The sequence below is a fragment of the Lissotriton helveticus genome, chromosome 2_2, assembly GCF_964261635.1.
Source record: "Lissotriton helveticus chromosome 2_2, aLisHel1.1, whole genome shotgun sequence".
In the NCBI taxonomy this organism is placed as follows: domain Eukaryota; kingdom Metazoa; phylum Chordata; class Amphibia; order Caudata; family Salamandridae; genus Lissotriton; species Lissotriton helveticus.
Window position 1 is genome coordinate 179,869,327 of NC_136060.1, and position 12,382 is coordinate 179,881,708.

General features: G+C 45.7%; 1 protein-coding gene across 27 annotated transcripts in view; it reads left to right on the plus strand.

The window, feature by feature from the left end:
* Positions 1-12,382, plus strand: part of RBM47 (RNA binding motif protein 47) — a 405,432-nt gene that overhangs the window by 319,527 nt on the left and 73,523 nt on the right. For 3 of the 27 annotated variants that reach the window (XM_078678289.1, XM_078678295.1, XM_078678308.1), the window contains exon 1: positions 2,843-3,121. The exons of the other annotated variants lie outside the window; for them this stretch is intronic. The gene's annotated coding sequence lies outside the window, so the exon portion shown is untranslated. Of the gene's footprint in view, positions 1-2,842; positions 3,122-12,382 lie in introns of those variants that run through there. 27 annotated transcript variants of the gene reach the window in all.

The following is a 12,382-nucleotide window of genomic DNA, read 5'->3' on the forward strand; positions in this document are numbered from 1 at the left end:
GCATGAAATGTGAACCGATGTCAGTGAAATGAACAGAAGAAAAGTGAGGTGGTGTAAATAGAGGAGGAAGCAGAGTATCAAAACTTTGGGTGGGAAGGGAGAGGAAGAATTGTCCCAATAAAATGTTATAAGACAGCAAATCAAGAACGAACTGCCTTGACACCCAGCTGGTTCGCTACAGAGATACACAGGCAGCTACTGAAGAAATAAACCCAATGACACCCAAGCAAGCAATTGTGTCTTGAATTGTAGAATGGTCACCTGTCTCAATGTTTGGTGTGAAGCCCTAGCAGGGGTGACGTTCCAGTAGAGCAAGGAAGAATACCAGATTGGAAACAGGAAAATAATGCATTATATTCAAAGCAGGAGGAGAGATGCAAGATTGAAAAGAATCAAGATGTTTGCAAGGTAAAGGCAAAATAACATTTGTAGTGTTTAAATTCTCTTCTGGGCGGGAGGGGTTAGTTGGGTTAAAGGATTCAGAATGGGTGTGAGTGGAAAATGAGATTAACAGAAGCCATTACAGAAAGGAACAAAAAGACATAGCCTGGGAGAACTAGGATCGAACGGTGATCATATACGATTTACTTAAGAAACAAAATTTAAATTATGAATTTGATGGAAATGCAAAGGAGCATGAACTTTCTTTTAGTTTGTGGTTTGCAGCAGGAATACTGGCAGTTTATGCTCTGTTGTTTTGTTTTGCACCTACAGAGTGAAAGGAAAGGGTTCATGATCAAGTGTGCGGATTTGTTGAATACGTTGTTAATGCTAGGAGAAGATACCTTTAAGGGGTCTTTTATGTATGCATCAGGTTAAAACTAGACAAACCGGGTCCGTGCTGCTTTGTGGTATGATAGAGGACAAATAATAATGCCCTAGAGGCATACGAAATGCAATCATATTACTTTGTGGTCAGGGTTGAACTGGGACAGAAAATAGGCCTGGGCACCAAAATTAAAGTAGCCCCTCCTTAGTTAATTGGATAGCTAAAAAAGTGGCCAACATTTGCAAATTGGAGCAGTTTTGAACTTGTAAAGATAAGCTGTATAAGTATGGATTTGAGCTTGTTGTAGGCAATGCTTGTTCTAATATCCGATTAAATCTATAGTAAAAAGCGGCCTAGCACACAATAAAACAGGCTAGCAATAAGCCAAAAACTGGCCCACACATTGATCTATCCGACTAGCCCATCGGACACTGCCTGGTTGCCCAATAGGCCAGTCCCACTCTGTTTGTGGTGCAAAAGGCTGAATATTGAATTGTTTCTACTTTATGGCGTTTTGGAGGTCTAGAAAGAACATTTTAATTTAAGGTCAAATCCTGAATTTATACTTCATTGCCTGGAGACTGAGCCCACCATATTTCCTCCATGGCCCAAGATTTCGGCGGGTACTTGGACGTCACCTCATTTGATGAAGGGCTTACCTAAAGAGTTAATATTCCCGCACGCTCATTTTCCCTGGCATGATTTCGATGCTCGTACCTTTGCTGATAAAGAAGCAGATGAGGTGGCATGTGCCTTTAAACCCAGAATTGTGAGATTGTCCCAAGTGTGTCTTCATCTGTGCAGGTGGGAGTCCTATGCGGGGATGATGCATAGAACTCTCTCACTTTGAATCTTTATTGAGGAGAGACGAGCTTCATCGTGCCCCTGAGAAACTGTATGGTAGCCCCATTGAAGAGACCGTGATGTGGGAGTCCCCGGGGTGGTCTACAAGGAGACCGGTAATAATAAAGTCCCTCTTCAGACACATGCATGATTAGCTGCATAGAGTAAAAACTTAGGTGACAGGGGCTGCTGTACACAAAGAAGCATGAATTCTATTGTATGGAATCGTTCGTACAGCATCTCATATGTGATCAGACCTCAAATCGCATCTCTGTTGGACGACTAAGAGACCACCTGGTTTGCAGTGGTTGGTTGGCAGAGTGTGGGTTTATTGTGTCTATTTGAGCTGAGTTTTGTGTTCTGCTTGCATGCATGATGTGTACTCCAGTAATGTTGCAGCAAACTGTTATACTTGCTGCTCAGTGACTGGTGGTGTGGAATGTTGGATGAGTGAGGGTGGCGGTTGGTGTATGGGCTGAGCAGGAGGAAGACTGCTCCTGGTGGGGCTCTATGTACTTCTACTCATGAAAAACTCTTAATTCTACCTAAGCTACCCTGGAAATGGATCATCGTTTGATTACAACACAAACCTATAGTTGCGCTTATGTATAACGTGAATCAAAGAGGAATAAAAGATACAGTTGCACATTTTGCCCATAGATACCATCTTTAGATGGGCAGTGCTTTAAATGTCAATAGGCTGTACTAGGTATGCAGGGTACCTGTGCGAGTATTCTCCCGTTCATATTAAAGAAATGCAGGCCCTCGGTACAGGACACTACCTGTTCATTCAGAGCAGTGTATTTTTGTGTGGGGGACTAATCCCTTCATTGTGGGGCAGACACGGCCTAACGTTTGACCAGAACTTAAGTATTGTAACCAACACAATATCCCCGAGGTCCCGTGAGAGGAGTACACAGCTGAGAGCCAGTTGCCTTTCTTTACTCCTAGTTTGTGCACAGCAAGGTGTCTCACATTCAGAGAGCCTAGCTTTGGCAATACCTGTACATCTATGTGACAATACCTGTACTAGTTATGCCAATACTGCAGTAATGGATTGCATACATGCTCCAGTCTCCTAGAGGCCTCTGGTTCTGTGCAGTGTAGTACAGACGCACCATTCCCTGGAATGGCCTGACTGTGTACCCCAGCCCCCTCTCCTGGCGCATGGGCAGGGCAGGTCCGTGTAACCGCAGCGGCCAGTGAGAGCGGAGACCTGGTGTTATCTTCAGGCCGTGGAAGCGGCGTGAACCCCGCGCTGACGAGGCTGTGGGAGCGCAGTTGCCAGGAGCAGCCGGGAGCGCGTGCAATAAGGAAGTGTGAGAGGCAGCCCGAGGCCGCGCCTGACGCCCCGGGGCAGCGCTCGCGCAGGGCTCAGTGGACTCGGCTCACAGTCACAGGTGAGAGAGGGCAGTGTCTCCCGGGTATCCCAGCCGGCCACAGCTCGGACCTGGGCGAGCCCTGCGGAGGACTCTTCAGGAGACGAGCCACGGGATGCCCCCGCGCGAGGTAACGACGACTTGAGCGTGGCGCTGCTGAAACGAAATGTCCCTGAGTGGAAGTTACCTGTCCGTCGTTGTGTGCACACCGAGGGCAGAGAGGGTGTATCTAAGGTGTGAGTCAGTGGGGTGCCATGTCATGTGCCCTAGTGCAAGCAATGGAACTGGGCCGCGTGGCAGTTTATAAAATGCAGCGATAGAAAGAGTTGACTGGGGCCCCAGGGCCTAAGCACGCACCCTCTGCACAATTGATAGCTACTCTCCTAGTCCAGGTGGGCGTGTAGAGGTTGAACATGTAGAGTGTACTGCGTAGTAGGCCGAAGCGTCCAGTAGGCACGCAGGGCCATGGCTCTTCACTTGCGGACAGGCTCCCACAGTACCATCATGTCTCAAACTTTAATCACGCTCCATATTTAGGCGGAGGGCAGTGACAATGTCACATCATGTGATCGTAGGCATTGTCAAGTAAGACTGGGTGGGCTCCAACAACGGAGACCTGTCCGAGAGCGCCATGTCCAGGTAGCGCCACTGGCCAGGTACCTGGCACACTGAATGAGCTGTAACCCACTGAGCATGCAGAGGCACTGCCAGACCTTATGTAGAGGCGTGCTGTGATCAGTGGCGGCTCATGCGCTAAGGCGGAGGAGCGTCGCCCCACTGCGCACGGAGCAATGTAAACGAGAAGATAAAATGATAATAACTGAAGTTTTATTTTTCATATGGTCAGGCTAGGGCAGGGCGGGACTCTACTCCCCTGACGTTGGGGAGGAGGAGTGGTTGTGCACTCTGTAAAGTGCGCATGAATGATTGCCCAGCCCTCTAGACGTCTAGAGTCCTGATATATTGTAGACCAACAGACAAATATTCCACTTGGTTTAAATACTGAAGAGGAATTATTGGTACATTTAGGCTGAGAATAGATGTACTATTGGAACCAAGACTGTCTATGTGGGACTACAGTATTGTTTGTGTATATAACTGAATAATTTGATGAATTCTGATGATTGAATGGATGCTTGTTATATCAGCATTACTAGTGACACTAGATGGATTAATAGCATTGTGTATGATTAGACACCTTATTTAGAGAGTAAAAGCCAAAAGCTCTTTGATATGGGCATCATACTAGTATCAAGACAAAACATCTAGCAATGAAATGTGAAAAAGTGGTACTATCCCCAACATCATTAATTAGTAATGTTAAAATGAATTGCATCGGGCAAAAAATCTCAGAACTATGTGTAGATAGTGCAGCCACTATCACTATAATACAGGCACTATACCAGTATATATAAGAGAAAACAATACTAAATGTCAGTAAGAAATTACTGATATAAAGTGTAAAGTCATGATATAAATGCCTGACAATATGCGCATAATCCTTTTTGTATAAATGTAAATCGTTTGTGAAACAGTTTTATAACACTACAATTCCCATAATACCCCATAAAGGCAAAGATGGGTATAAAATGTGTAATCAAAGGAGGACTCACTAACACTGAGCAAAGCCGTGAGAGAGCTGAAACGCGTTGGTTGGAGTGTTGTCAGAAGATTTAATTCAGCAGAACGTGTTGTTTTAAGGCTCGCCCTTACACTACCGTGGACCAGGGTCACCAAGTGAAACATCATACCCTGTGGTACGGGGGGGGGGTGAGCTCAAGGGTTCCCCTACTGGCATTATGCATGGGTGGCGGGCCCCTGGTCTGAGAGCAGGAGCATAGGGGCCCCCTCCATGTACTATTCAGGGGGGCCCCTCAAGATTCGTTAAGCCACTGAGACAGTTACCTGTTCCATGTGCCTCAAGGGCACTGAGATAGCATTGCATTTCCAGTATAATTACTAGACATGTATTTTGCCCTCCTGAAAGTGGCGTTGTTGTTTTTTAGCTTTATATTTTATTTTTTAGCTATATGTTTTTTGAAAATTTTCCATAGCATTACAGTGCAGCTGTATTAACAGCAGACATAGTATGCAGTAAGTTGGTGGGAACTGTGCCCCAATTTGCAAAAATCAGGTTCAGCTGGTGTTCGAAGGGAAAGCCACAGGCGCACACGGGTGGCGTTGATTTGACTTTCTGAAGTGTTTTAGTGGACTGCAGCCCTTGTAAGAACAGTCATTCTAAAGGTCCCCCTCCCGTACACCTCCCCAGTCCAACTCTTATAAACAGATTTTGGTTTACCACCGATAATATCCTCGTTTTTCCTACACTTGTAAATGTGCACGTGCAAGTGCTGAATATTTGCATGCCATTTGTTTCTAAATACCGGCAATTATAGCGGATAAGGGAACTAAAGCACGGGTAGGGAGTCTTTTGTCCAGGATTTCACAATTTGGTCAAGTGCGGAGGCCTGGATTGAAATTCAGATGTCTTCAGTTCCAAAACCCACAACCTGTCCTTGCGGCGGCCACACTTTCAAACGGGTTGGAGGCGAATTGTGAAGGTTCCCCTTTGCTGTAAAATACAGTTACTCTGTTTGTTACTGAAGTAGTATGTTTGCCCCGTTTCATGGGTGTATTGTGGAAATTTACCTTAATTGAGCTTCTGTTGCAGAAGAAACTGTAGAGCACAAATCCAAGGGCGACCTCTGCTAGACACTGTGCATATTGGGTGGGCACACACTGACATGCATAGTTGTCAACTGCCCCAACTCAGCCCCCCCTCAATGTAGTGCTTGTGAATTTCACAAGTCTTTTTTACCATTCAGCAGATCCAAGGCTCCTAGGACATGCAGTTAAAATGTCCCTATTCCACACATAGGCCTGCAAGCCCCGGAGTTGTCTTTTGGGAAGATTCACGTGATATTGTTTTCTTTTGGAATGGCACAGATTTGCAAAATCACAGGCCATCAGCTGTTTCTGAGGTTAGACATCTCAATCAGCAGAAACACGAAGCCAAATGAAGTATAGCGTGTTCTGGGAACAAGACAATTTTCAAAATGTTCTTCTTTATTTTAATGTTTCATTTATTTGCAGTTTTATAAAGCACACTCAAACTGGGATGTCAGCGCGCTGTCAAACACTGTGCAATGCAGTGCATTACTTGCGGAGAATACGTAACCTATGTCAATCACTGTACATCAAGCTGCAACTCCCCTAGATAGAACAGAATGTAGATGAGCAGTTGCGTTGGTATACAGGGAGTATACAAATGATGGTGGATGCTAGCAGGGAGGAGAAGCAGGGAGTAAGGACAAGGCTTGTCGAAGCTTTGGTGGGGCTGGAGACTAAACTATTGCAGGCCCTGTCTTCAGGGTGTGATTGGGGCTGGACGATAAATTCAGCTCCACTGGCAGAGTTTGCAGAGTTTTGGCCACTGCTAAGTATACTTGTAACACAGAGTTCCAACCAAACTCTGCCAACCGCTGCATAGCTGAGTGTTTTCTCACATGGAGCTCACCAGCGGTAAGTCGGCGAGCAAGAATTTGTATCCCCTAGAGCCATTTTCAAGCGCCTGGGGGACAACCAGCAAGATTTTTGCCAGCGCACGCGGTCGTGAGCGTTCGCGCTGAAAAAGCTGTTGCTCAAGTAAAAAACTACACGAGCGGCAGCAAAGAAACAGCACCCTCTGGTACGCCGCTTGTTGACGTTGTTGCTGATTTCTTACTATGTGGAACGAGCTCCTGGCGCTGAAAATCAGTGTGAGCAGCATGACATGCCGATTTCTGCCCCCTCGCAGAACTCTGCTCAATCTCACTGAGTTTTAATGTAACTCCACGTAGTAAAACTCCGTGAGTTCGGCCCACTCCTGGATGTGATCGAAAAATATCTCGGAACAAGGAGATGTGTACTGTAGGGAAAGTGAAAACACATTCTTTTGCGCAAGCTAGTGGTGATGTTGTGTTAGTTGCATTAAGAAAGAATAGGCCAGACCTTCCTTTCCATTTTTTAAAGACCTGTAACAGGAGGAATGAACAATTTGTAGGATAATCTTCCAGCACCGATTTAATTATTCATGAAAAATCCGTTCATAATTGTACAGTAATAGAATTTGGTATATGTTTGGTTTAATATCTAATTGATTAGCCCTTGTTTTAATCCTCCGATGTTAATATGTAAATATCTTTTGTGTTGTTCATGTCATATAAATGTTGTTCAATTGATAAAATAATATTTTACGTAAATGTAATACACTTATAGTTTTCCATATACCTGACATCCGTAAGGTGCTTTGCACAGTGATCGCAGAGCTGAATGAGGAGAGGTGGGAGATCGTAAGTGTGCAAGTAGATTTTTTTTTGTCGATTGATTAGTAATTCGGAAGGGGGTGTTCTTTTATTTGATGTATCTACCCTGTCCCATTAGTTTAAGTGGTTGCTCTCTTTTCAATGTCAAATAATTAAGCCAACATCACAAGACTAAGTCCACAAACGGCACACATTGATAAAGATAATCATTCTGGTTTTGGCTGCTAGGCTTTTGGGTTTATCAATGCTTCTTTTATTTTGCCAAGGTTTTTTTTATTGTTGGAGAAGCTGCCGGGCCCTCATCATTTTAAAACAAAATTGATTAAAAGCTAAAAGATACTGCAGTCAAAATGCACTTTGCCTTTGCAGGCCCTGCCCTGAAGGGAACTGCCTTGGTTGAATATGCTCCGTGTGCAAGGTCAGAATGCTGTCACTCACAGTGAAGGTAGCCAATGACTGAAGTGGGCTGCTCCATGTTCTATGATGTAGGGGGTGAAGGAAAATTGTGAATGACACAAGAAAAGACCAATGCATGAGGAGGCTGGCTGGAAACTTCTATAAGGAATGTTATTATACATATAATTTTAGTAATATCAAAAGGTATTGGCTAACATCAGATCTGGATCTGAAAACCACTCCATTTATCCACTAACCATGGGTCCAAGAGTAGTGTGCTTCTTGTCCTATAGGAACTTAAATGCCTCATTGGGGGGTCATAATTGCTATAGAAGAGCAATTATAGTGCAATAGGACATAGAAGTCACTGGCTCCATGCCACAAGCCAGACTTTCTGCCTGTGTTATTTTTAAGTAAACAAAATTATATTGTGGGACTTGTAACTTTTCCTTGCTATGCATGGTCCTACAAGTCCGCCCATGCAGTTGGCTAATGAGCTAGGCTGGCTGATGGTTATCTCCTGACACAGAGTAATTAAACTGTCTTAAAACTTAGGTATCCTTTCTCTTTTGTTGGAGTACAGCTTACTTATATGTGCCACGAAGCTACGTTCACGGCATCGCCAGCTTCACAGTAGTATTTTGAGCCAGGTGCGATGAAATGAATCCACTCCTGGAATTTCGTGACTTTCTGGTACTTTTATTTCTACTAAAACTACAGGACTACGGCTACCAAAATGCAAAGCTAGAAACTGGTTTTGGTTACCTGTCATAAGACGATCAGTAACTGACCCAGAACATTGAAACTGCGCACATTTTACGCAATCCTTCGGTTTCCTGCTGTAGTTCCTGACTCCGCGCCGAAACCTCGGCAGGGAAGTATGCAGTTGTCTCAGGCAGTTAGTTGGCTGTGGCGTTGCAGCCCGAAAACCCCCTCCACATAATTAATCCTACTATACAACGCACCTTTTTCTTTCCACGCTGGCTGCTTCTCATGCTCGCTGAACTGACAGGCCTCAGAGAGTTTCGCTTTTGTGTTCCTTAACTGCTTAAAAAGGTGTGTTGTTTGCTTTGCTTAAGTGCTGTCGCGGCCTTGTGCACAGTTGTTATGTACAGAACATTTTTACTAGCGCGAGTCTTTTTTCTGTTACCGCAGCCTTGCTTTGCTCTAGAGCGTGTTCTCTCCTCAGTAAACATGCTTCACTCATATTTATATATTTTGTAACTTGTAGTCTGGTAAGGTAGCTCAAGCCGCTTAGATCTGTGTGCAACGTGCATGTCACAGAAATAGCAGCCGTTTGGTTTCATGTCGGGTGTCACACCTCAAGGTGTGTGTGGTTTTTTTTTTGTGCCAGATGCACGGTGCATTCTGGGACTTGTAGTATGGTCTCAAGTATCTGTGCATTCAAAGTGTCCCTGGCCTCTCCAAATGTGTAACACGTGACATAGAGACACTTGGCAGCCAGATTTAACCAGAGCCAGATTTAGTCGCTGCCTTACCTGCCAGCTACTTAATCAATAGACTGGATAGAGAAGGAAAACGTGGCGGGGGTGTAGCACTTATCTATCAGCACTCCCTAGAGATCTCTTGCTACCCGGTAAAGATTGCCGATTGCTAAACCCTCTCCTTCAGCTGCAAAATAAACCACCATGTTATGTTTCATGGGCTCTTGAAATACAGGCCCCAGAACCAATTTTTTAGAAGCCCTCAGTGACTTTCTTGAAGGGAGTGTGCACTTGGTAATTTGACAGTACTAGGGAAATTTAATTTGCAATGAGATGATTCTGAAAATAACGATTTAAAAATACTCCTTGATAATCTTTTGAGTTTTGATTTGAAACAACTGCTGAATTCTCATACACACTGGTCAGGATATTGGATGGCATTTACACAAACTTCCCTGAGTTACAGCTAGTAGACATCCTCCCGCTCACATGGTCTGGCCACATGGGACTGCAGTTTAACATTATTCTCAACCGAACTGAGGTAGTATGCAACCATACCACCCAGTCTAAACTTTTGCCTCTACTTTATTTCTAAAGTAAGTCACTGTCTACAACGACTTTAACCTCATCAAGGGGAACGATCCTTTGTTCCCAGCTTCTTCGATTCTAGTCGTCCAGCTCTCTGTGAGTTTCCCAAAATTTTTACTGAAACATAATTGAGCTAATAAATCTCACAAAGTCTGGAGCCCCTTCTGGCTCTTGCCCCACCAAAGTGTTGCAAGAATCAGCCTATTTCTTTGCACCCCGCTGACTTTGCTGCTGAACAATATTTTGAAGTCCGGTTGCTTTCCCGCAGAATAGAAAAAACGTACATTCTGCCGATTTCTCAAAAAGCCGACTGTAGACCCCCTAAAGGAAAAGAACTATCTGCTGCTATCCCTACTGCCTATGCTTGCGAAAGTCCTAGAAAGACATCTAATATCTCTCTCTCTCTCTGTACTTTTGGACCAGAATGGTATTCTGGACAAAGCCCAGTTTGAATTTAGGAAAGCATACATCACCAAAACTGTGCTGGTAGCAGTTTTAGAGGAGATTAGGGACATCTTGGACAAGGGAGGTACGGCTGCGTTGGTCCTCTTGGACCTATCCGCAGCCTTTGACGAATTATTTAAACACCGGCTGAAAGAGCTAGGTATCCAACGTTCTGCCTTTTAGTTACTCTGCTCCTTTCTGGATGACAGGGAGCAAACAGTCAACATTGGAGATTTTGGCTCCAAGCCTTTCATCTTACCCTCTGGTGTCCCACAAGGGTCTTCACCAAGTCCCAAATTATTCAATATATATGTGGCTCCTGTTCTGGAATTTATAAGTTCATACTGCTTCTCCACTGTTTCCTACGCTGACGATACCCAATTGTGTTCTTAATAAAAACAATGTTGAGGAAGTGGCTTCTCAATTTAACAAGTGCAGTAGTGAACTGGATGAGTTCCCACAGTCTAAAATTAAACTCTGAAAAGACAGAGGTGCTCCTCTTTGGCCTGATACCTCCTTTTGGAGCAACACTTGGTGACCACAATCATTTAGCTCTCTTTCCATCCCAGTACCTGAAGCAAGGAACTTGGGAATCAATTTTGACTCCAATCTCTCTTTCAGAGATCAGACTAGCCAACTCACTTCCTTGTGTTTTTTCATTTTAAAAACCTTTGAGGAAAATTCTACCTTTTGAACTACAGAAAACAGTGGCCACCTCCCTTGCATTATCAAAGTTGGATTATTGCAATGCCCTTTATGTTGGAGCTCAGCAGGGAATCGTGAGCTGACTTGAGAAACTGCAAAATGCTGCAGTTTGGGTTCTTAAAAACATTAAGAAATTTGAGCCAGTCTGCAAGGCCATGACAGAACTTCATTGGCTACCCGTTAAAAAAGAGTTGCCTTCAAAGCACTCTGTGAGGTGACTCGCTCCTCTCCCTAGAGTTGAGTGGTCGCTCCCCAGTGTCCCTCCGAGATCGCTGGTATCGTTTTTGGCGCTTTGCTCTGTTTAATTGCAACTGTGTTTTGTGACTGTGCCTGCTGATCGCCACTGAGCAAACTTGCACTTAAATTGTGTGTTTACTTGGCTGACTCGAGCCTGTCTGCGCGCTGTGCCGCTCTGCTCCCACGGCTGCATAGTTGATTGTGCCTGCTGCCTGCCTGGTCGCCGCTGAGCTTGCCTGCATTTTGCTTGAATATTTTAAGTGTATTTCCACTCGGTTTGCGCGTTTGCAGTGCTCCCCCTCCGCCTCCATTTTGTTTATTGTTGTGCTCGTCTTTGGCCCGCCCCGCCTCCCAGCTGAGACGCCCTCCCACTTAGTTAAACAGCGCTTCTCCACCTGAAGACGCCGTGACTCGCTCCTCTCCCTAGAGTTGAGTGGTCGCTCCCCAGTGTCCCTCCGAGATCGCTGGTATCGTTTTTGGCACTTTGCTCTGTTTAATTGCAACTGTGTTTTGTGCCTGTGCCTGCTGATCGCCACTGAGCAAACTTGCACTTAAATTGTGTGTTTACTTGGCTGACTCGAGCCTGTCTGCGCGCTGTGCCGCTCTGCTCCCACGGCTGCATAGTTGATTGTGCCTGCTGCCTGCCTGGTCGCCGCTGAGCTTGCCTGCATTTTGCTTGAATATTTTAAGTGTATTTCCACTCGGTTTGCGCGTTTGCAGTGCTCCCCCTCCGCCTCCATTTTGTTTATTGTTGTGCTCGTCTTTGGCCCGCCCCGCCTCCCAGCTGAGACGCCCTCGCCCCTCCCCCTCCACCATCCATATATGACAGTTGCTCCCGCGCGCAGCGTTTACGCGCAGCGTTCGCGCCCAATTCGCGCCGAAGGTGCGCCAAAGGTACGCCCGTCTACGCCCGTCCGCGCCTGGACCGCGCCCAGCGCCAGTCCCCCTGCCCTTCGCTCTGCCCAGCCCTCCCGCATTACCTACGATGCCGCCACCCTCCTAGCCCTTAACCCCGGTCGCGCCCCCACCTGCGTCCAAGCCGCTCCCGGACACACCCATGGACCATTCTCTTGCTACTCCTGCAAATTCAGCGGCACCGACAACATCTCCGCTACGACCACACCACAGACTCCCGACCCCAACCACTTACAATGCATCCTTCTCAACACCCGCTCGGTGCACAGGCACGCCATTGACCTATGGAACCTACTAGACACCTTCTCTCCAGACGTCGCCTTCCTAACGGAAACATGGATGAACGCTTCCTCCGCC